This window comes from Trachymyrmex septentrionalis, unplaced genomic scaffold, assembly GCF_001594115.1.
Source record: "Trachymyrmex septentrionalis isolate Tsep2-gDNA-1 unplaced genomic scaffold, Tsep1.0 scaffold67, whole genome shotgun sequence".
NCBI classification, from domain to species: domain Eukaryota; kingdom Metazoa; phylum Arthropoda; class Insecta; order Hymenoptera; family Formicidae; genus Trachymyrmex; species Trachymyrmex septentrionalis.
The window spans coordinates 185,035-207,569 of record NW_017305852.1 but is presented as its reverse complement, the minus strand read 5'-3'; the positions used below and the strand labels follow the sequence as shown (position 1 = coordinate 207,569).

The window sequence follows — 22,535 nt, the reverse complement described above, 5'->3', positions numbered from 1 at the left end:
TAATAATTAATAATTATATTATTATAATTATAATTATTAGTCAATTATTAGCACCACCTTGAATAATTTCAAGTAAAAAAAAAAATCTGAAATTTTAGTTCAATTTAACAAAGGAAATTGTGTTGTTTTGAATTTTATATGAACCGTTAAATCTCAAAATTATTTATTATTAAGAAATTCATATCTGGAGACACTGGTAGTATCTCGGCGCTAAGCAGCTGCGCGCAGCGACACTACCGTGGCTACTTTATGCGAATATGTATCTGAATTACACTATTCATCATTCCACACAGTTTTTTTTCTAACAAGATAAGATCCCTTTCCAAGACTATGTTCAGATTTTGATTCAAGTACCTCCACATATTACATACAATATTTTTGTTAAATAATCGGTGAACAAGGATGAAATATGATACTTGGATGACACTGAAGTAAAAATCTGAATATAGCCCTGGGAAAGGAGATTCCACACATTATTTTATTCAAAAAGGTAAGATCTCCTAAGAGGGGATCCCCTGGAAGGAGAATTAGTATATTTGAGGACAAAATTAGTTTAAAACATAATGAATTTCATATTTTTATTAATAAAGCGATTTTTATATTATATAATAATTAATAATGATATTATAATCATAATTATTAGTCAATTATTAGCATTACGTTGAATAATTTCAAGTCACTAAAAGAAAATCTGAAATTTTTGTTTAACAAAGGAAATCGTATTTGTAGTTGTTTTGAATTTTATATGAACAGTTAAATATCAAAATCACTCAATATTAAGAAATTCGAATTTGGATTACGCTATTCCACGTCATCATTCCACACGTTTTTTTTCTAACAAAGATCTCACAGAGCTATGTATTCAGATTCCCATTTAAGTGCCTTCTGTCATTTTATGTTTGTTTAACATTCAGTGAACAAGGATAAAATGATATCTATACCTGATTCCGTAACTTCTAACGTCAATTCGATATCGATACAATGACTGCGTTCAGCGGACTCAACGGTTGAGTGAGATCTCACTGTATTCTATCACTCTTTTGGTGTATTCTTTTAGATCATCCAATCAGTATTTTAGATCTGGAAGAATACATCAATAACAGCGAGCGCTCACTCAACTGTAACCGTTTTATGATTATCTGCTGATACAGTCTTAAGTGCACTCAACGTTTTATGGGTGCGTTCCGAATTACGCATGAAACGCATGAAGTATTATTTTATTCTTTATTATTCAGTGAACAACAAGAACAAATGATGCATCATGCGCTTTGTGCGTAATTTAGAACTCGTCTCATGTTTACTCAGCGGTCGCCATAATTTCCATTTCTAGCAGACTAAAAATATGTTGAGCCCATGATATAAATACAAGGGTATGCTTATGTGCATGGATACATTACGTGACGGTCAAGCGGACAATTAGAATTGTTATCAAGTCTACATTATCATTACGCGGTGAATTTAAAGTTATTATATGTATAATTTCCTTGCCGTACACACAATGAGATCAGGATATACCCTTCCTACTTTACTGATTTTTATTTCTTTCTATTTCATCTCATTCTCCAAACGACAGTTAATGTTTTACAAAAATTTAGTTGATCTCCATTGCATATTTGCTCATATATATTTCTCATTACTTGTGTTTTTTTTATATAAAGAAATATTTAACCACGTTTATATAAAGAAATATCTAACCACGTTTTTTTAAAAATCAACAGTTATTGATATATTATATGACATCAATTTATACATATTTTTATATGACTACATTTTTCAATAGAATTTTATAAATATGTTTTTACTGTACTCGTAACGGTAATGAATATTTACAACCATAATGAATTTCTACTAAACGGCCTGTTCTGTATGTGATCTATCTATGCGTTTTTGAATCTACCAAAGACATTTAACATCTGGAATTTCGTAAAAATTTATAACTAATATTCTATTTTTAAATAACTGATTATTATTGTATTAAATTAAAAATTTTCAATTACAATAATATTGATAATGACCCGATCGGAGTCGAAACATTTGTTTTTGTTATTGTATGTACTATTATTACATATCATTAAAATTTTTAAATACTCGTTAGGATTATAGTCCTCATTATTATTATTTAATTTTGAGCCTTATTATTTTATTAAAAATGATAATAATAAAAAATAATTTAAATTATATTTAATAAGTTGATAAAGGAAAATCAGAGTCAACGATATAGGTAACGATAACTGATAAAGGGCGTGGTCGAGTTGCCACTACGAATGCTTCGAAGCACTCGTAGCGGCAACTCAACCGCATCCAAGGCGTTTAGCCTATAGCTTATTGTAGCCTATTCCTTAAAATAAGGAAGGGCTATGAATACGGGTGTAAAGAGACTCCACTCACAATCAGTCTAACTAGAAACCTTCAAGAGAGAGTCTGGCAAAGCAATGTTCAAGTTTTGATTGGTGCAGCCATTGTGTTGCAAAATTTTCATGTCATCCTTGTTTAACATTCAGTAAATAACAAGGATGAAGTAGTCTAGATATCATTCGGGTAGGAATCTGAACATAATCCTGAAAACGCTATATTTTAAAATTTATTATAAAAATCACTAGTTTGCATTATCATTGCGAACGTTTATCAGACTCCCCCTTGAAGGTCTCTAAAGCCTTGTGTCCACGATGCTAAAAATCGGTCCGAGACCTCAGATGAAGAAAGAATTGATCAATTGCAATGGTCATGTAATCAAATTGTTCAAATGTGATTTGTTAATTTTTTCTCTATCCGAGATCTCGGGCCGATTTCTAGCATCGTGGACATCGGGTTTTAGTCTAATCAATCCTCAAAACATGGGCCGATTTTGCGTTTCGAGTTAAGTTTTGATTCTCGATACTCGCAGCGCGAGTGTGAATTTTGTAGTCCTGCGCATAATAAGTGCGCTGTAGAAAAGTGTCACGAACGTAAGTTAAGCCTCAACACAATGCGAAGGAATAGCGATAGCGAATAACACGATTTCAATCTATCAGAAGTCAGATACACTGAAATATTCAGTGATAGGAAATCGTGTTATTTCTATCGCTATAGCTATTCATTGCATTGTGTTTAAGGCTTAACTTAATCCCTTCGTGAAGGCGATTTTGTCTGCATGGTTACTGAGGCTGTGCTTCAAATTTACTGTCAGCGCTGAAAATGCTACAGTATCAAAATTTAGAGCTTCGTGCTCTTACGCAATGTGTTAGAATATTTGCTATCATTAAATATTTTCTAGTTACACAAATAATTGTAGCTGCAGAATTGATTTGAGAGGACAATAACTTTAATATCAGTGAAACAAATACCGATAGCCACGTATAATCAATTAGCTTAACGATTGATCGACAATTATATGTTTCTGAGAATAAAATATTGAATCCAATAATGTGCGTATTGATGATATTAATAGTTTTGATAATATTAATAATTAGTATTAAATACAATAATATTAATAATTAGTTTTGCACCAATCTTAGACGCAAGATCGCAAACTTAGCTTAATAATATTAAACATTAGTCTGTCCTCGCCTGTAAGCTCACTGGGGGCCGCCGCAAGAAGGGAAGATCGGAACAAATTCCGCTATAAATATCACAATTCGCTGTTCGCGCATGTCTATTAAACTATTCTATATATTATAGAAATCAAATTAGAAAACAAACTTAACTGAAACGTAATTATTTCTAACACTCCCTTAATTCGTATCAAGTTTACTAACAAACTTTTCTTTTAAATACAAAAACTTAGTAGTTGTCAACGGCTTAGTAAGCAAATCGGTTAACATTTCAGCAATCGGACAATATTTCAAATTTGTAGTTGTGGGTGAAGGAATGGTTCGGTATTAACTGTGACTCGGTTGGCGCGGACACTTGTACTTTATTCGTTAGACAGAAGTCGAAAGCGTGGTGCATTCGAGTCGACAAGTAAAATATGACTGACTCTTCTCGAGATTCTTGCGCGGTTCCTCGCGCATCACACGCGAGCCTCCTTTGTTTCGAAAAAGCTCCAGGCGTACCGGATTCGAGGAATAAACAAAAGATAAACCGAGTTACGGTGACAAAAGACGGAGGAAAAAAATATAGAGAAAGCCAAACAGAAACTCTACACTGAGGGCGACGCCGCGCGCACGTGTCGCTATATAGTTTTATCTCTTACAAGTTTATGTTTATATCGAAATTTAACATCTATTAGGAGTATAAATAAATTTCCGCCGTTTTTTTATCAAAAATTGGGAATTTATTGTGAAAGAACGGTACCTAATGTTTTATTCGAAGTATTGTCCATCGCTAGCCACTACTTTTTTCCATCTTTCTGGCAGCATACGGATACCGCGTCGGAAAAACGCTTCATCTTTTGAAGCTATCCACGAATCGACCCAATTTTTGGTATCTTTATATGATGTGAAGTATTGCTCAGACAGGCCATCGATCGAAACAGGTAGTAATCAGAAGGAGCAATGTCTGGTGAATACGGCGGGTGGAGTAAAACTTCCCAATTGAGTGTTTCCAAGTAAGTTTTGACCGGCGCCGCAACATGTGGACGAGCATTATCATGCAGAAGAATAACTTTGTCGTGTCTGGAGTAGTAGTGGGCGCGTTTTTCCTTGAGTGCTCGGCTCAATCTCATCAATTGTGTTCGGTAGAGAGTCCCAGTAATGGTTTCATTCGATTTGAGCAACTCATAATAAACGACACCTAGCTGATCCCACCAAATACACAACATGAGCTTTTTCCCATGAATGTTCGGCTTGGCTGTCGATGTTGAAGCATGGCCAGGTGGTCCCCATGATTTCTTCTTCTTTGGGTTATCGTAGTGGATCCATTTTTCATCACCAGTGACTACACGGTGCAAAAAACCCTTTCGTTTATGCCTGGCAAGCAGCATTTCACATGTGAAAAATCGGCGTTCAACGTTTCTCGGCTTCAGTTCATATGGAACCCAATTTCCTTGCTTTTGAATCATTCCCAACGATTTTAAGCGATGTGAAATTGCTGGTTGAGTCACTCCTAATGTAAGTGCAAGTGCTTCTTGCGTTTGGCACGAATCTTCATCCAATAATGCTTCCAATTCCGCGTCTTCGTACACTTTCGGCCTTCCGCTACGTTCTTTGTCTTTGATGTCAAATTCACCGTTCTTAAACTTTTGAAACCACTCACGGCAACTTCTCTCACTTAAGGCAGTCTCACCATATGCTTCTACAAGCAATCGATGCGCCTCAGCTGCAGATTTCTTCAAATTAAAGAAGTAAATCAAAAGCTCCCGCAAATGATGCTTATTCGGCTCAAAACTCGACATTTTCGCACGAAAAAATATATAAGATGCTGATGCAAAATCGCTAATATTTCAAGGTTATGTTCTTGCCAGATGTCCAACCTTACGATATGACGTTTTACAGCTGACAATTTTAACTATAACATTCTGGTAGCGCCATTGTTTGTCAAACGGCGGAAACTTATTTATACTCCCAATATATGCTTACTTCTTTTATTTACTATGCCATTTTTAATTAAAGCAATCGCACTCTGATTATCCATATTTAAAGTAACTTCAATATTTACATTTAACAATTCTTCCAATAGTGACTTCAAAATAGACCAGCTCTGCAACATTCAGTTGCTGCAATATACTTTGCTTCTGTTATAACATAGATTGAGCGATATCAGGTTGTTTCCTGGAACATCAGCTAACTGGCTCATCTGCGTAGAAAATTATGTATCCAGTAGTACTTTTTCTTGTTTCCTGATCTCTAGCAAAATCAGCATCGGAGTATGTTTCCAATAATCTAATATTTCCATCTTTCTTAAAATATATTCCTTGATCTATATTCTCAGCAAGATATTAGATTAAGTAAAAAGTCATCGCGTTTTTTTAAAAGACATCTATCAGTAAAAACCGTAATTACTTTCTTACCAACAATATAAATATATCTTGATAGAGTAAAGTTTCAGCTTTAAAAATCTCTTTTTTAAATTATACGATACGACAATTTTTAATGGAGTTATGAGCAATTAAAGTCAAAATAATTCTTTTATTTAATCCGCGATAACTCAGTAATCAAAAGTCGTAGGAATATTTAAAAAAAAACGATTTTGTAGGGAAAGTATCAAGCTTTCACGATAGGTAATCGAAAATTTTCTCAAATTCGTTTTGGACACGTTACAAATCCACAAAGTGAGAAGAAAATTTTTCGTCTTTTTCAGCTCGTAGTTTTTGGTATGTAAAAGTTATCAAACTCATATAAACTTAAAAAATGTGATAAGCTTTTAAAAGTAGAGATTTCAAGCTTTAAAACCCTTTTTTTAAATTTGAATGTCATTCATTATTGACGAAGATATTGTATATACAACTTTGAGCTAAAAAATACGCGATGACTTTTTACTCAACCTAATATTTCAAAACGTGTTTGAATTCGTTGATATTTTCTTGCATAGGATCTTCAATGAATTTACTTACATAATTCACCGCAAAAGCTATATCTGACCTTGTATTGATAGAAACATAAAGCAAACTATATAGAGATTATGCGTTTCACGGGTTTCTCCGTGTCCAGATCCATTCTTGGAATGTCAACGTTTCGTGAACCTTGCAATCCACTTCATCAGGGCGAGAAATAGCCTGTTCCTGCGGGCCGTTCCTTTTATATTACGCTACTTGTTAGAGTGATGGGGGGAAAGAAGAGAATTGTGAGTGGGGGGAAGGTAGGGGAAATTGGTCGGTCTTCAATAACCAGGAGAATGGTTTTCCATATTTTATTTTTATATTGTAACCATTATCTCTATTTAGATTGTTAGAATGTTTTTGTATCTCTATGGCTTCTCTATATTTTCTTGGAAATTATGATATAATGTTCACTATTGAAGTCGTTTTGTCAAACAGTATTTGATGTCTTGTTTCAATATTGTGTTCTGATAATACTGACTGCATGACGTGTTTTAGCCTGACATCACGTTGGTGTTCTTTTATCCGTAGGTTGACCATTCTCCCTGTTTCTTCAATGTATACTTGCCCACAGGAATAAGGTATTTTGTATACTTCTGCGGAGCTGAGTGGAGGTCTTTGATCTTTAGGATTTCTTAAGCTTTGTCCTATCTTTTTGGGTGATTTAAAGATAGTTCGGATATTGTGTTTGTTTAATATCCTGCCAATCCGATCTGTTATTCCTTTGACATATGGGAGAATGGATAGGATCCTTTTGTCTGAAGAAATAGGGAGAATGGTCAACCTACGAATAAAAGAACACCAACGAAGGACACCAACGTGATGTCAGGCTTCTTCTCTACCCCCACCACTCCAGCAAGTAGCGTAATATAAAAGGAACGACCCACAGGAACAGTATCAGGGTGTTCCACGCCCTGATGAAGTGAACTGCAAGGTTCACGAAACGTTGGCATTTCAAGAATGGATCTGGAAACTCGCAAAACGCATAATCTTTATATAGAAAGCATCCGTGGAAGGCTCAAGAATAGCATAAAACAAACTGTCAACTTGTTCTTTGTAAGGGTATGACTTAAATTTAGGTTTTAATTTGCTCACTTTGAAAGTATGGGAACTTTGACAGTCTTGACCTTTTCCATGTCACTTTGTTGCAAAATTTTCAAAATATATTTCCTTTCGGACAGAAAACAATTCAACATTAGCTACTTCAAATCCGAGATAAGTATTCGTATCTCTTGTAATTTTAATTTACAATTCTTTGCTTAATCTTAGAATCTTATTCCTTTTATCAATATCGCTACTTACTAACAGACCATAAATGCTTAAAAATATGTCACTATTAATTCTGTTGAACAAGCATTGTTCTGAATTAAGAGTTTTAAAACCTTTTTAAAAAAACTCAGTGAAACTAACGTTCCATCTAAGAGGAGCCTGTTTTAAATCATACAATGCTTTCTCCAATTTTAGTATCTTCTTTTTAGTATCTTCTTTTTATAGTTATATCCTTCCGATGGATACATATAAATATCTTCGTCCAATTCGCTATATAAAAAAACTGTTTTTACGTCAAAAGATATGACTTCTTAGCTATAGCAATAGCGAAAACACTCCTCAGCACTACGACTACCCAGAGCACTACGACTACCCAGAGCACTACGACTGATTATAGAACTGTATGTTTCCTGATAATAAATATAGGGCAGAATAGTCTAAATCGGACCTATTTGCAGTTTTTACTCTCTACAAGGCGTAATTAAAGTCCGATTATAAAATCAAAGATGCCGTTGAAAAGATTATTTAATTCCTTTCATTTTTATTTCAGACCATTTTGACGTATCTCTCACCTGTGTTTAACTATAATGGAAAATGTAAAGACAGTTTTTCGAGTCCGATTTGGAACTATTGGTTTCAAATCGGACCATACCCTGGTTCAAATCGGATCCTCTTATTTTTATGGGCTTTTAGAGAAAAATTTACAAAATTTTAATTTATTTTTGTTAGTATTGAGCAAAAATAAGCAATTTGATAGTTAAAGATAAAAATTTTATTCAGAAAAAAATTACTTATATTATTAGAATTGAAATCAATAAAAAATTCAATTAATCTGAGTCTGATGACTCATGATATTGTATTGATTTAGTATTCTTTAGACCAGATCTGGTCGATCGATCATCAGTACTATAATCAGGTTGTGGCGAGTCTTCTTTCTTCGATGAATTAGCTGACTTACTTTTTAGTGTTTCTTGGTCTTGTTTGCGTTTTTTTTCAGTTTTTTAGTTGCATTTGTTTTATTGCTTCCTCTATAGCAACAGTTTCAATCGCAGCATCATCAGTTAAAATAGTTGCTTTTCCTGGTTTTCGTCCCCGATCGGTATTTTTACATGAAGACGCTTCTGGAAGTGGACAAATGGATTGCAATGTTTCGTCCAAATTTACTTTTATCTCGCTATGTTCGATTGGCCGATTACTGAACTGAGCAGGAAGTCAATTTCTTGAAAAACGTCAGGATTTAATGGATAAATGTCTGTTACTATCTACTGTACTGTAGATCCCAAAGAGAGATCCGATTTGGACACAGATCCTTTCAAACTTTTAGAACAAATTTTACAATAAACCGCAAAGGTGATCACCAAACGCTTGATATTTTTGAATTCTACATTCTTTAATTATCTTAAATCAATTACTTTTCAAATTTTTAACGTCTCTTAAATAAAGATTTTCTTTTTTAAAAAAATTTTTGCACAATAGCTGAAAATACATATTTACGTCTATTTTATGAACGTTATGACAAAGAACTGTCAAACTGCTGTCGCATGTTCGGTGTCTTATAAGAACTTCACATTATAAATAACATGCAAATCTACTTAACCATATTTGTTAAAATAAAAAAAGTTATATTTGGAACACGATCCGATTTAGAATATTCTCTCCTAATATTTTTGCTCACAGCTTTTTATCATCAATCTGGTCTTATATTTAACGTCCTGTTTTATTCTAAAAATCCATTTGCAGTATAACTGTTTTTCTGTTTTAATTTCGACTGAATTTTCATCCACTTGCCAAACTTTGTTTTCTTTTAATGATTCTTTTTCCTCTTCTATTACTTCAGACCATTTCTTTTTATATGAACCTATTACAGTTTCTTTATACGTTAGATAGACAGTCCTTCAATTTTCCGTCACTTATTCTATTTGATCTTCTTCTGTTACTTAACTGTCTTCTATTTCTTGTTCATTTTCTACAATTATCTTCTAAATCGTCTAAATCGATTTCTTTTTCTATCATTAGCATCTCTAAAAGAATCATCTGAATCATTATTTAGACTATTGTCTTCATTAATTTCCTCTTCTAAATCTTCATCGTTTTTATCTAATAAATCTAATAATTTTTTACTCTTCCTCTTTTCTTGATTTATTCTTTTATCTGTTAACTGAAATTTTATGTTTCTTGTTAGTACTATTTTTCTTTTTGCTTTATCCCACAATCTATAGCCGTTTGGAGCATAATCAATAAAGCAATATTCAGTGCTTCTTTTACTCAGCTTTTTTATCGGACTTTTATAAGACTTTAGCATAAGCGGTTGAACTAAAAATTTGTAGATCAATCAAATTTAGTTTCCTCTCTTCCCACATTTCATATGGTGTTATACTAAGTGTTACTCTTTCTGTGGGAGATCTGTTAAACAAATAAGTTGTTGTATAAAGGACTTCTCCCCACATGTCTTTATTTAAGTTAGCATCAAATAACAGAGCTCTGACCTTTTCCATTAATGTTTTATTGAATCTCTTAGCTCTTCCGTTTAATTACAGAGTGTGGAACAGTAGTATCAAGCTCTATACTTTTCTTTTTTTACCATTCATTTACACTTCTGTTAATAAATTCTGTTCTATCGCATCTTCTTTTCGCTACTTTAAGATTCTACTTTGTTTCCACCTTATTAATGTAGTCTCTTATCTTTTTAGCAGCTTCTTGTTTGCTTTGCAGCAAATACATCATCGTAAAGTGTGTGCAGTTATTCATTAAAGTAATAAAATATTTCTTATCGTCCCAGGTATTTGGACTTATAGGGCCACACAACTGTATGAATGATCTGCAGAGGTCTTTTCGCTTTTGCTCTCTCATTTTTAAATTTAGTTCTTAAATGCTTTGCCTTTATGCAAACTTTGTAAACTTCTCTAGTTCTATTTAATTCAGCTAATGAAAAGTCCAATCATTGACTTATCTTCTTTAGATCTTTAAAACTATCGTATCTTATGTACCTCATCTTCCTATGCCACAATTCTAATTTGTCAATATAATATTATCTGCTAAGTGAGTCTCTTCGCTTTCAACATTTTTCATCCTAACTTGAAATAAACCATTTTTTAGTTTATTACTTTTTAACACAGTTTTATTTTTATAACTAATTATTACTTCATCTTTTTCAAAAAGTACTTTACCTTATTACTTGTAATAGCACTTACAGATAGCAAGTTCTTACTCAATTCTGGAATGTATACTACTTTCAATTTACATCTCTAGAATTTTAAAGATCCTGTTCTTTCTGCTGTCATCGATTCATTAAGCTTAACTATTCCAATTTTCTTCTTGAAATTTTTGATATTATCTTTTCTGTTTGTCATATTAGTTGTTATTCCTGAGTCGACAGCTCCATCTGTATTTGTTACTAGAAATGACACCTTATCTTCGACTTCATTCTTACTTCATTTTTAACTGCTTTGTCTTTCCTGAAATAGTAATCTTTGTCAGTGTGGTTATTTTTTTTGAAAATACCGCAATCTTCCGTGTTTCTTGTCTGAGCCTTTTTTCTGCACGTCTTTTCCATGTAACCTTATTACAATGAAAACACCTAATCTGTTTTCCAACTACGTTATTTTTAATAGTAATTATATATTAACAGACATCATACCGATGACCTTGACCTTGACATATATTATCAAGGTCATGATTCTGAGTAACTTTGTCTTAGCAACTAGGTGGCGGTCTCTTATAGTTTCAAAGATATTTAGACAAAAGTCTAATTTATGTGGCATATCTTTTCGTTAAAGAATAAACTCCAACTCTAGAAGAATAAATATGTATTATACTTCATATAGCTACTATTTTATTTCAGCAACTACTTTCGATTTTCCACGCGAAGCGACTCTCACTCTCCTTCCCCCTGCAAAGGGGCGCCGGACTTCCATAATTGTACTGTTTGACAACATATGTCAAAGTCGCACGGCATCCCCAATAGTACACAATTATCAAATATATATTAAAGCAGGGAATTCTCGTGTTATATAATTGAACTTTTTTTGTTAATAACTTTTTAACGAAGGTCGACCGCCACCTAAAACTTGTCGGAGCTCAGGGCCATGACTTTGACAACATGTCATCAGCGGTGTCCCTTAATGTATATAATTACCTTTTTAACTCTACTTAGGTCTTTCAAGAAATGACCTACTTTATTGCATTTGAAGCATTTTTTACCTGCTGCCTTAGCAATTGCCTTGCTTTCATTTTCATCTCTTCCGCAATCAGCCTAGCTGATTTTCTAAAGTTTTGTAAAGTTTTATTTACAGAATCAGAGGATTCCCAGACAACTTACAAAGTGATTATTCTTCTGGCAATGTTGCCAACACCTTTGAGATGATTATGCTGTCATTCAAAATTACTTTTAAGGTATTCAGTCTGTTTGACAAGTTCTTTAATTTGCTGATATACAGGGTGCGGCAGAGAAACTTACTTTTTTGAAAAACGCGCCAAACGGCAAGGGGTGAAGGTAGGAAGCTGGGAGGGGGTGCGTCCGAAAGGATAGGTCCTCAATTTTTGTTCCCCCCACAGCCAGTCTCGATCATGCTTTGGACAAGAGAGCATCGCGCGTTTGCCGTCGAGGCATACTTTGGTAATGGCCGCTCCATTGTCGCCACTCAACGTGCCTTTCGAGCGCGCTTCATTATTCCTCCTCGCAGTTCAATCCCCGGCCGGAATTCGATTCTTTCGTGGATTATCGCATTTCGAGTCTGGCAGCATCGTTAAACGCAGGTTAGGAGCTGTAAGAACGGCCAGGACTCCGGAAAATGTTGAGAGAGTGAGACAGTCATTTTTGCAGTCCCCAGCACGGGCCTCGATGGAATTGTTGAGGGAACACTTCCCTGACCGCCTCATCTCTCTCAGAGGTGATCTCCCTTGGCCGGCGCGCTCTCCAGATTTGACTCCATGCGACTTCTTCCTATGGGGTTATTTGAAGTCTATTGTTTACAACGATCGACCAGAGACCCTAGCTCACCTGAAGACAAACATTCGGAACGCCATCGCCGAAATACCGGTGGACATGCTTCAGAGAGTGACGCAAAACTTCAGAAATCGACTCAATCAGTGCATAGACAACTGCGGCCGTCATTTGATAGATGTAATTTTCAAAAGTGCATGAAAAAAAATTTGATGAGGAAAATCTGTAAGAGGAAAAAAGAATTATACCGATATCTGCAATAGTTTCGTTTTTATTAACCTTTAAAAAAAGTAAGTTTCTCTGCCGCACCCTGTATGTTGCTATATCAATACTTTTGTCAAAAGATAAGCTGTAAAAATTCTGTAACAAATTACATTTCTGTTGTTCGTTATCATGCTAGAATATGACTTTAATCTTCGTCCAATTTCGAAAGCAGTACTATAGTTTAGAAGATGCAAAAGTGGCCTCTTGTCTACAGTTGGTACAATTAATTTACTTTTGCAATAGCGTCATTCTTTTTCCATTTTTCTGTTTGTTCCTCAACTAGCTTATCTGTAGTTACTATTTTGTGTAAATTATCGATAATATTCGAAAAATTATTTCAATTTAGAATTTTCAGATAGGATAATCCTTTTCACAGAAGTTAATTTTTTTACATTTGATGCATTTTTACACATTGTTTTCGACATTTTAATATTGAACAAGGGACAATCAAGAAAAAAATTTAAAGACTTAAACTTGCTCTACTATTTTGACACTTTATATATTAATTTTACTTCTGTGTTTATTGCTCTATTTTCAATACTTTTAATATCAGTTTTACTTTCGCGTTTATTTTTAATATTTATGATTTTAATTTTATTTTCACATTTATCTTTAACAATATAATACCTTTCTCGATATTAAACTTTAGCAACAAATTTATGTCTCTTAAATACTAATCTTACAATATTGCCCTTTTTTCCGGTACGCACAATATGAGAATCATTTTTACTTACAGATTTTTACAGTCAATATTTTATCACTGATTTCAGCTTCAAATATATTTTTTACTTTATGTAATTTTATAATTTCTTTTGTATTTATTACAGTACTTTATTTTATCAATTATTACAGACCGCATGGCTTGGGCCTACAACCTGTCAAAATTTGGAGCTTCGTGCTCTTATGTAATGTGTTAGAGTTAGAATTTGCTATCATTGAATGTTTCTAGCTACATTAATAATCTTAGCTGCAGAATTAATTTGAAAGAACAATAATTTTAATATCAGTGAAACAAATACCGACAGCCACGTGTACAATCTAGATATAATTAATTAGTTTAATGATTGATCGACAATTATAATATATGTTTCTGAGAATAAAATATTGAATCCAATAATGTATTGATGATATACAATAGTTTTGTACTACTTAGACGCAAGATCGCAAACTTATTTTAATAATATTAAACGATAGTTTGTCCTCGCCTGTGAGCTCATCGGAGGCCGCCGGAAAAAGGGAAGATCGAAACAAATTCCGCTAGAAATATCGCAATTCGCTATTCGCGCATGTCTATTAAATTATTCTGTATACTATAGGAATCAAATCAGAAAATAAACTTAAAACGTAATTATTTTTAACATACAGTTTACGACGTGTGCACTATAGATTTTCAGTACAGGCACTCAATTTTGGAACGTAGCTTGAGTCCGTTTTGGACCCTTTGAGGCCCTAAACCTTGGATTAAGGAAAAATGCATAACTTGAAAGGAATTCAATTTCTTTCCCGTATGCCTATATATTTATGCCCTTGTACTACAGTATATACAATAGCGCAACTCTCTTGCGATTTTAGTTGGCCAAAATGGAGTGCGCATGCGTGAAATAAGTAAGTTGTCCCATCTCTTTCTCCTTTTTTTATTGTTCTCTTTCTTTCTCTCTTTCTATTTAAATAAGCGTTTTAATATTCCATTTAGAGTATGTTCGAGGAGACGTTATCAACGCTATCAACACAAACGCTACTAACGCTGTTCATGTAGCTAATAGCGCGATAATGATAGTGAGCTCCATGAACGATTTTTAGCATTACGTAGCGTTGATAGCGTTTCTCCGAACGTATCTGCTCTTCATCGCTGTAAATAATTTTCGATTCCAAGATAATCCTCTTTTTCTTTGAAATTATACTGTTGTACGATATAAAATAGATTTAATATTTAAGAAAAATAACCTCCTCGACATCATGTGACAACATGAAAATGACAGGAACAGAAGAGACAGGAAACTACAGGAAACTGAAATGGCAGAAAACAGTTCATTACCACAGTACATACAGTAGCACAACTCTCTGTCGGCATCTTTGATATTAGTGTTGGCCAAAATGAAGTGCGCATGCGTGAAATAAGCAAGTTATTTAGCGTTACCACCTAAACTTCTTTCTCTTTTCATCCTTTTTTCGCTCTGTCAAAACTCACTAGATTTATTCGCGTCGCACTCCAACAAATGTGTTGGTGTAAGAGCTGTTATAGGAGCATATTAGAGCATGCAACGTATACAAACGAATAAACCTACTATTACAATGAAATAATCTGAACTTAATGAAAATTAATAAAAATAAATTGTAAACATATTGAAAAATAAAGAGAAAATGTAGAAAAATATTAGGAAAAATATCAAATTAACTTAAAAATGTATATTTATATAAAGAAATATTATGTAATTATATATCTATGAAAATGTTATGAGAAAGCTGAGAGATATAAAAGAAATTTATATACATATATATCCAAAAAGAAATTTAAAATACAATAAATAAAAAGAAATCTTTATTGCTCGATTTTCTATGTTACTTTTTGTTCACTTTTTCACTTTATCACTTTTTCACAAAAATTAGAGTAGAAATTTAGAGGAAAGTATTACGTGTATTGTCCATTTGGTGAAATGTGTGAGAAATCTCGAGAGATTGGTCTAATTTTTGTGAAAAAATGAACATAAAGTAACATCGAAAATCGAGCAAAAAGGATTTCTTTTTATTTATTGTATTTTAGACTTATTTTTTGGACATATATGTATATAAATTTCTTTTTATAGTTTAGCTTTATACAAATTTACATTTTTAAATTAATTTAATATTTTTCCTAATTTTCTATATTTTTTCTTTATTTTTCAATATATTTACAATTTATTTTTATCAATTTTCATAAAGTTTAAATTATTTTATTGCAATATTAGGTTTATTCGCGTCGCATGCTCTAATGTGCTCCAATATATTCCTTCAACGAATTCGTTGGATTGCGATACGAATAAATCTAATGAGTTTTGCGAGGAATTTTGACAGAGTAAAAAAAGGATGAAAAGAGAAAGAAGTTTAAGTGGTAACCGTGGCAACGTCACGTATCACGTCTAGGTAACTTACTTATTTTACGCATGCGCATTTCACTTTAGCCAACACTAACATCAAAGGTGCCGACAGAAAGTTGCGCTAACTGCATATACTGTGCTTATATCCTGTTTTGCAACCGAGTATTACACGACAGAATGGCATTGCAATTGTTCTCCGATTTGTCTTTATAAAAAATTATATATACTTTAAACATCTAGATTCGTGATTTTTTCGGAAATCGGAAATAAAAATGTTTCTTTTAGGAAGAAAGATCTTCCTTCTTGGTTTCTTTCTTCTTATCATATCTAATTTAACTACGGCACATTTTACTGCACTCACTACGCGCAGGATTACAAAGTACAAGTGCTGCGAGGTGTCGAGAATTGAAACGTAAAACGGCCCACTTTTATTAAGTGGAGTCTCCTTAGTCTTCCTTTCTGGACTCTATATAGGCACTATTAGATCTGATAAGGGCAAATCAGAGTCAATGCTTATCTCAGCTAAGAGCTTTAGGATCTTTATAGTCCTTATATAATTTACCTATTATTGACCCTTAAGCAGGTCACATTTCATGAAGCCGAATCTGCTCTAATCGTTCCGGAAACAGTCGATGACGTATGTTTGATGAAATCCCCACTTTTCTAAATTCCTGCGCAGTGCTTTACTACCGGATGAGCATATCCTTGTATTTGTACGATTTTTAGCGATCAGTTTGGTACATGTAGTATGTACCAAGGTTATTATTAGTAAATGTTAGTAAGAGTGGAGCTTATTCTAATAACTGTACGTACAACTATTACGCTAAACCTGTTAATTTGTTTATAAACACGAATATTCGATGATCTTTTAAAAATAATTTTTTACTCTAACGTGATATATAATAGAAGAGACAGAAAATAAGGCACGAGTTAAACGGCTGGTCTCGCCTCTGTTAATAATGACAGTAATGATCAAATACGCAAGAATATTCTGGTACAGTTTGATATACTTTGATGGTGCTATATCTGAGTCACGTCAAAAATCGCCTGATATCATAGTTGAATCACAACTAAATCATGTGATCAAAATAGTTACGTTCAATATGCTGGTATTTGAAGTAGAGTTACCACAGACTTGGAAAACCGGAAAAAGTCAGAGAAAAATGTAAAGTCTGGAATTTCAAAATTTGATAACAATTACTTTAAATTGCTTCTATTTCAAATAATTGTTATAATTTTTTTTAATATATCTGACGTTTATAGTTAAATACATTCAAAACTAGCGCACTTTAAAAGATTTTAATAAAATAATTAAAATTTATATTTTATTCAGTATTTTTATTTGATCTCTCTTTTTCGTCATAACTGTATCTTTTTTCAAAATATTTAATACTTTATTTAATACTTATTTTTTCAAAATATTTACTAATTTATTTTTTGCTGGCTTGAATTGGCATCCAAAATTGTACTAAGCTACTAAGCTTTGTTTGCGTTATTTTTAATAATATATTGTAGTTTTTTTCCTACAATCTTTGAGTCTAAATGTAAAAATAAAAATTTACATATTTTATATTACTCATGGAAAATTTTCCATTTTTATCTGGAAAATCTGGAAAAGTTAGGGAATTTTAAAATTTATTTTCTGTAGCAATCTCCTATTGAAGGGCATTATACATATATACAAACAGGTTATTTTTAACTAGAATCTTACTAAAGAGTCGAGACATAAGCAATTCTCTTCGTGATTGATGCCGCCATGTTTCAGTTTGTTAGTGGGTGTTTACGTGAAATACTCAGATTTCTAAATCGGATTGAACAGTGGTACTCAATCTTATGATTCTAAACGTCCCTAGATCAATCCGGATTACAATTTGTGTTGTCTACGAAATTCGGATTTCGGACTACTATCATCACGCGTGTTTCTTTTCTGAAAGGTTAAGTTTATATTTCAGAAATTTCAAAATATTTTTGTAGCATTTGTTGTGACTTTTCTCTACGTACTATTGCTGTGGCTTTGATAAATCTATCCAGAAAAAATCGACCAAAACACAAAATTGTATTTTACTCTGTATTATTTCAGTTATTTCATTTTTTACAAAATAATATACTTTTGATAATATTATTTGTCTAATTTTAGGATAAATAGAATACAAAGAATCCATAAATGAATGAAATGGATTTAATTGGACAAAATCAATTTGATATATGTTATATGATTGTAAATTATAATATTATTATCGTTACTAATATTTATTATGTACATACAATAATAATTTTAATTATTATTATATTTACTTTGTCACAAGCATTTTAAAATTCTTTGGTTTTGATATAACTGAATATCTGAGTCATTATAATGCGGGATCTACAATAGGAGTAAAAGAAAATATTATAAATATAAATATTATAGTAGTAAAATAAAAATATATAAATATAAGTATTATATAAAAAAATAAGTATTATATAAAAAAAACATGTATACTTTGTATTAAAGTAAATTATATGTATGTTAATTACATACTATATATGTACATATATGTAATATATATGTATATATTGTATTTTAATAATAATTTTTATTTATAATGTATATAATTTTTGTAATAATATTTATATTCATCTTTTTTATTTATATTTACGTATATATAATACATACATTTATAATAATATTTATAATATTATTATATAATTATTATAGAAATTATTATTAAAAACGCAGAGTGTAGTACAGTCGACTCTCTCCGGGTACACTTATCAAATCAACCGCAACTGCACATAGAAAAGAATCACAACAAATGCCACAAAAATATTTTGAAATTTCTGAAATAAAAATTAATCTTTCAGAAAAGAAATATGTATGACGATAATAGTTCGAAATCTGAGTTTCATAGGATTATAATCCGGATTGGTCTAGGGACATTTAGAGCCATCAGATTAAGTACCACTGTTCAATCTGATTTAGAGATTTGATTACTTTACGTAAACATCCAATGTGTCAGTGAATGTAAGTGAATAGGTGAAAGCAATTTTTATAGGTGTAGTACACACATATTTATCAAGATGGTGACGTCGGAGCGGACGTTTTTTCGCTTAGGTCTGATTGTGAGTTAATTATCTTAAAATAATTATCGCCAGTCTAATTTTGGCCGTATTGACCTCTTATTTTTCCAAGGGCAGGTCATTTATTAAAGAAGAATAAGGCTATTCCAAAATTTACTGTCAGTGATGAAAATCTACAGTTTATTATACATTTCACGTGTATTATACATTTTCAGCACTAGCAGTGAAATTGGAACACAGCTTAAGAATTATTAGCCGTTTCCGATAAGACTGAAATATGGCATCCTTTCGGTTTTGTGTCTCGATTCTCACTAGAGTGAGGCTGCGATTACATGGAGCGCGGTTTGCGGCACGGGCTAGTAACAAATTCACATTACTATACACTACTATGCACTTTTTGATGGAATTAATTGATTTAAATGCAATTATTAAATAAATCTGTTAAAAAATAAGAGTATTGATAAAATGTGCATAAAAATAAGTTAATATATAATATTTTAAAAAATTCCAATATTAGCGAAAGAAATAATACGTGATACGCGATTTTCTAGTTGCCTAGTTAATTACTATTAGTTACTGTATCGCTCCATATAATCGCACCCTGACTCTCTATTTATAACGTAGTACAAACCTGCAGCCGGATTGCATATTTTAATCGATTTTTTCCTATTGTCATAGCATCTAGACTGCGCTCGAAGACATCAAATGCTCAAGCTCAGAAATGACATTGGCTGTAAATCATAGGATTACGGCTATAGGGCTAAGACTTTGAAGCATATTGCTCTGCGACTATTGTTCAGAGTTTTCTTCTTCTTTTTCTTATTATTATTATGTTATAAAATTTAAAATAATCTTTCATAATAGAACACATACGTTAATTAAATATGTGCCCGGGAAAAAATGTTATATATAGGACATATTTTACATAATTTGTAGATATAAAATTCTATATATTAATTTTTTTATATAATTATATATAATTATAAACATATACAAACAAGAATATAAATAAAAGGTCCTCGAAGTTTGTACAGCAAAACAATTCAATTACGTACGAGTAAGATCTTATCGTAATAGACGAGCAAGATCTTATGGTAATTTTGTAAAAGAGTTTTCGAAATCAATCACATCGATATTTAATAAATTAACAACTACTATTGGATTTAGATCGATAAATAATCTAAACAAATTTATTAAAGTACAAAAAGATATTTACGGAACCATCTAAAAACATGTAGTTTATAAGATTAATTGTAAAAACTGTGATGCTACATATATAGACCAATCAAAAAGACAATTATAAACAAGAGTAAAGGAACACGAAGGAATAGAAAGGTGAATAATATAAAATTAGATTCTTTAAAACACTCAGTAATATCAGAATATATAATAGAATATAACCACAATTTTGATTGAGAAAATACAAAAATTTTAGACATTAAATATAACTATCATAAAAGGTTAATATCAGAAATGATTTATATAAAAGAACAAAAAACGGTATTAATCGTATTAAAGACATTGAACTGCTTAATGTTTCTTACTTCGACATCTTAAATATAAGTTAATTCGTAAAAACTTCTTACTAATCACAAAGAAAATAGATAAAATAGAGCAATAGGAGTCAGGCGCAGTAATTGTTGCGCAAAACAAACAATGTGGATACAACAAAAGTGTTTATTAAATAACCCGTTTAATAAACAACGGTAACGTTACTTTTTTCAGTAACGATCGTTATTTTTTTCTATCGGTAAAATCGTTACATTTTTACAGAATTTAGCCGTTACTTTTACCATTATTTCAGTTCCCTATTATTTTTTTATTTTATAATTTATTCTTAATTATAGTTTCTTAGAAAGTATTTTGTACTTAGTATCTTATACTGTGTTCTAATAGGCATTGCCAATGTTGAAAATATATAATTCACATACATTGTATATATACTATAAATTCATTACATATATATACTATAAATTTTTAGTATGAACAATAAATATTGAAGTACACATAATAGTAACCCTGATGGAAATAAATCGTTGAAATCACTAAAAATCGCTGAAATTTCTATCAATTGACTCATTTTATTATGAATTATACTGAAATGGATCTGTTAATAAAGATTTCTTCGATTTATTTCCACCAGGAAACATTAATGTTTAAAAATAATGTTTAATCTATTACCATATCTGTTTAATCTAAATTCTTATAAAAATGATTACATTAAAATAACGATATTATCTAAGTAAAATAAAGAATTAGTAAAACTGTAAGGTAAGTTTAATATAGAGAAAAGCTTGCTCTATATATATAAACTAGTTATTAATTTAATTTAATTTTAATTTAAAGACGTATAATGGACTTTCTGAGACATGCAAAAATGTTGAAATTAACATTAAATGTTAATGTTTTAAAATGTTATTTTTAATTTTATAACAACAATAGTAATAATAATAATAACACTCTGGATAAATAAACGCGAAGCAATACGCTTCAAAGCCCTATAGCCATAATCCTATAGTGCCCTACATGATTTACAGCCAATTATCATCCCTGAGCTCGAGCGTTTGATGTCTTCGAGCGCAATCTAGAACTACGTTCCGTTTCACGCATGATGCGTATGGAGAGCATGGAAGGTGTTCCGTTTCATTCATTCCATACGCTGTTCATGCACGCATGAGAACAGTTAGATGCTTATACGGCTCGCAGCGCAAGACAGCGCATGGACTGCTTCAACTTCCGAGGTGAGGCAATCTATGCAACATCTATGCGCGTGGATTATGTTAGCCATTTTAGGCGGGAAAGAGGAATTGTTTATATTGTTATTGTATAACGTTATTATTGTGTGAAAAACCACATTTCTTTGAAAATAAAAGAACTTCATGTTTATAAAAACGAATTATGAATATTAAACGTATTGATGCTGAATTCGTAGCAGCAACAACTGCTAGTATCCCCGTAAAAAATTGTTCATATACAGTACCCTCCATAAGTTTGAGAACACCCTACGTTTTACAGATTTGTAAATAATTATTCAATTGAAAAAAGACGAAATAAAAGTATATATATACATACGTTATAGATAACGTACGTATGTATGTATTTTTATTTCGTTTTTTTTTTCAATTAAAGACTTAATAACATACTATTAAAATATGAAATTTTTATTAAAACGATTCATACGAAATCTGATTTTTCGGAAAAATTTTACAATTTTTATGGAATCTGAAATCAACTTAAATAGTTATCACTTTTATAGAAACCATTAAACTACAATTAAATGACTTGTGTATATACAACAAACACAAGTACGACGTTGTAAAACAAATGATAGTACATGTAAATAGACCAAAACGCGAAATTCAATCTTGAGCGCTTCGATGCTATGAAATGATTGTCTAACATATTTTCAGCATGTATAAGCTTATAGGTGTTGTAAATAAATGTTTATCGTCATTTAGACGTCTTACGAAGT

General features: G+C 31.8%; 1 protein-coding gene across 5 annotated transcripts in view; it reads left to right on the top strand.

Annotated features, from left to right (window-relative positions):
* Positions 1-22,535, top strand: part of LOC108753251 (GRAM domain-containing protein 1B-like) — a 40,384-nt gene that overhangs the window by 7,143 nt on the left and 10,706 nt on the right. The window lies entirely within an intron of this gene.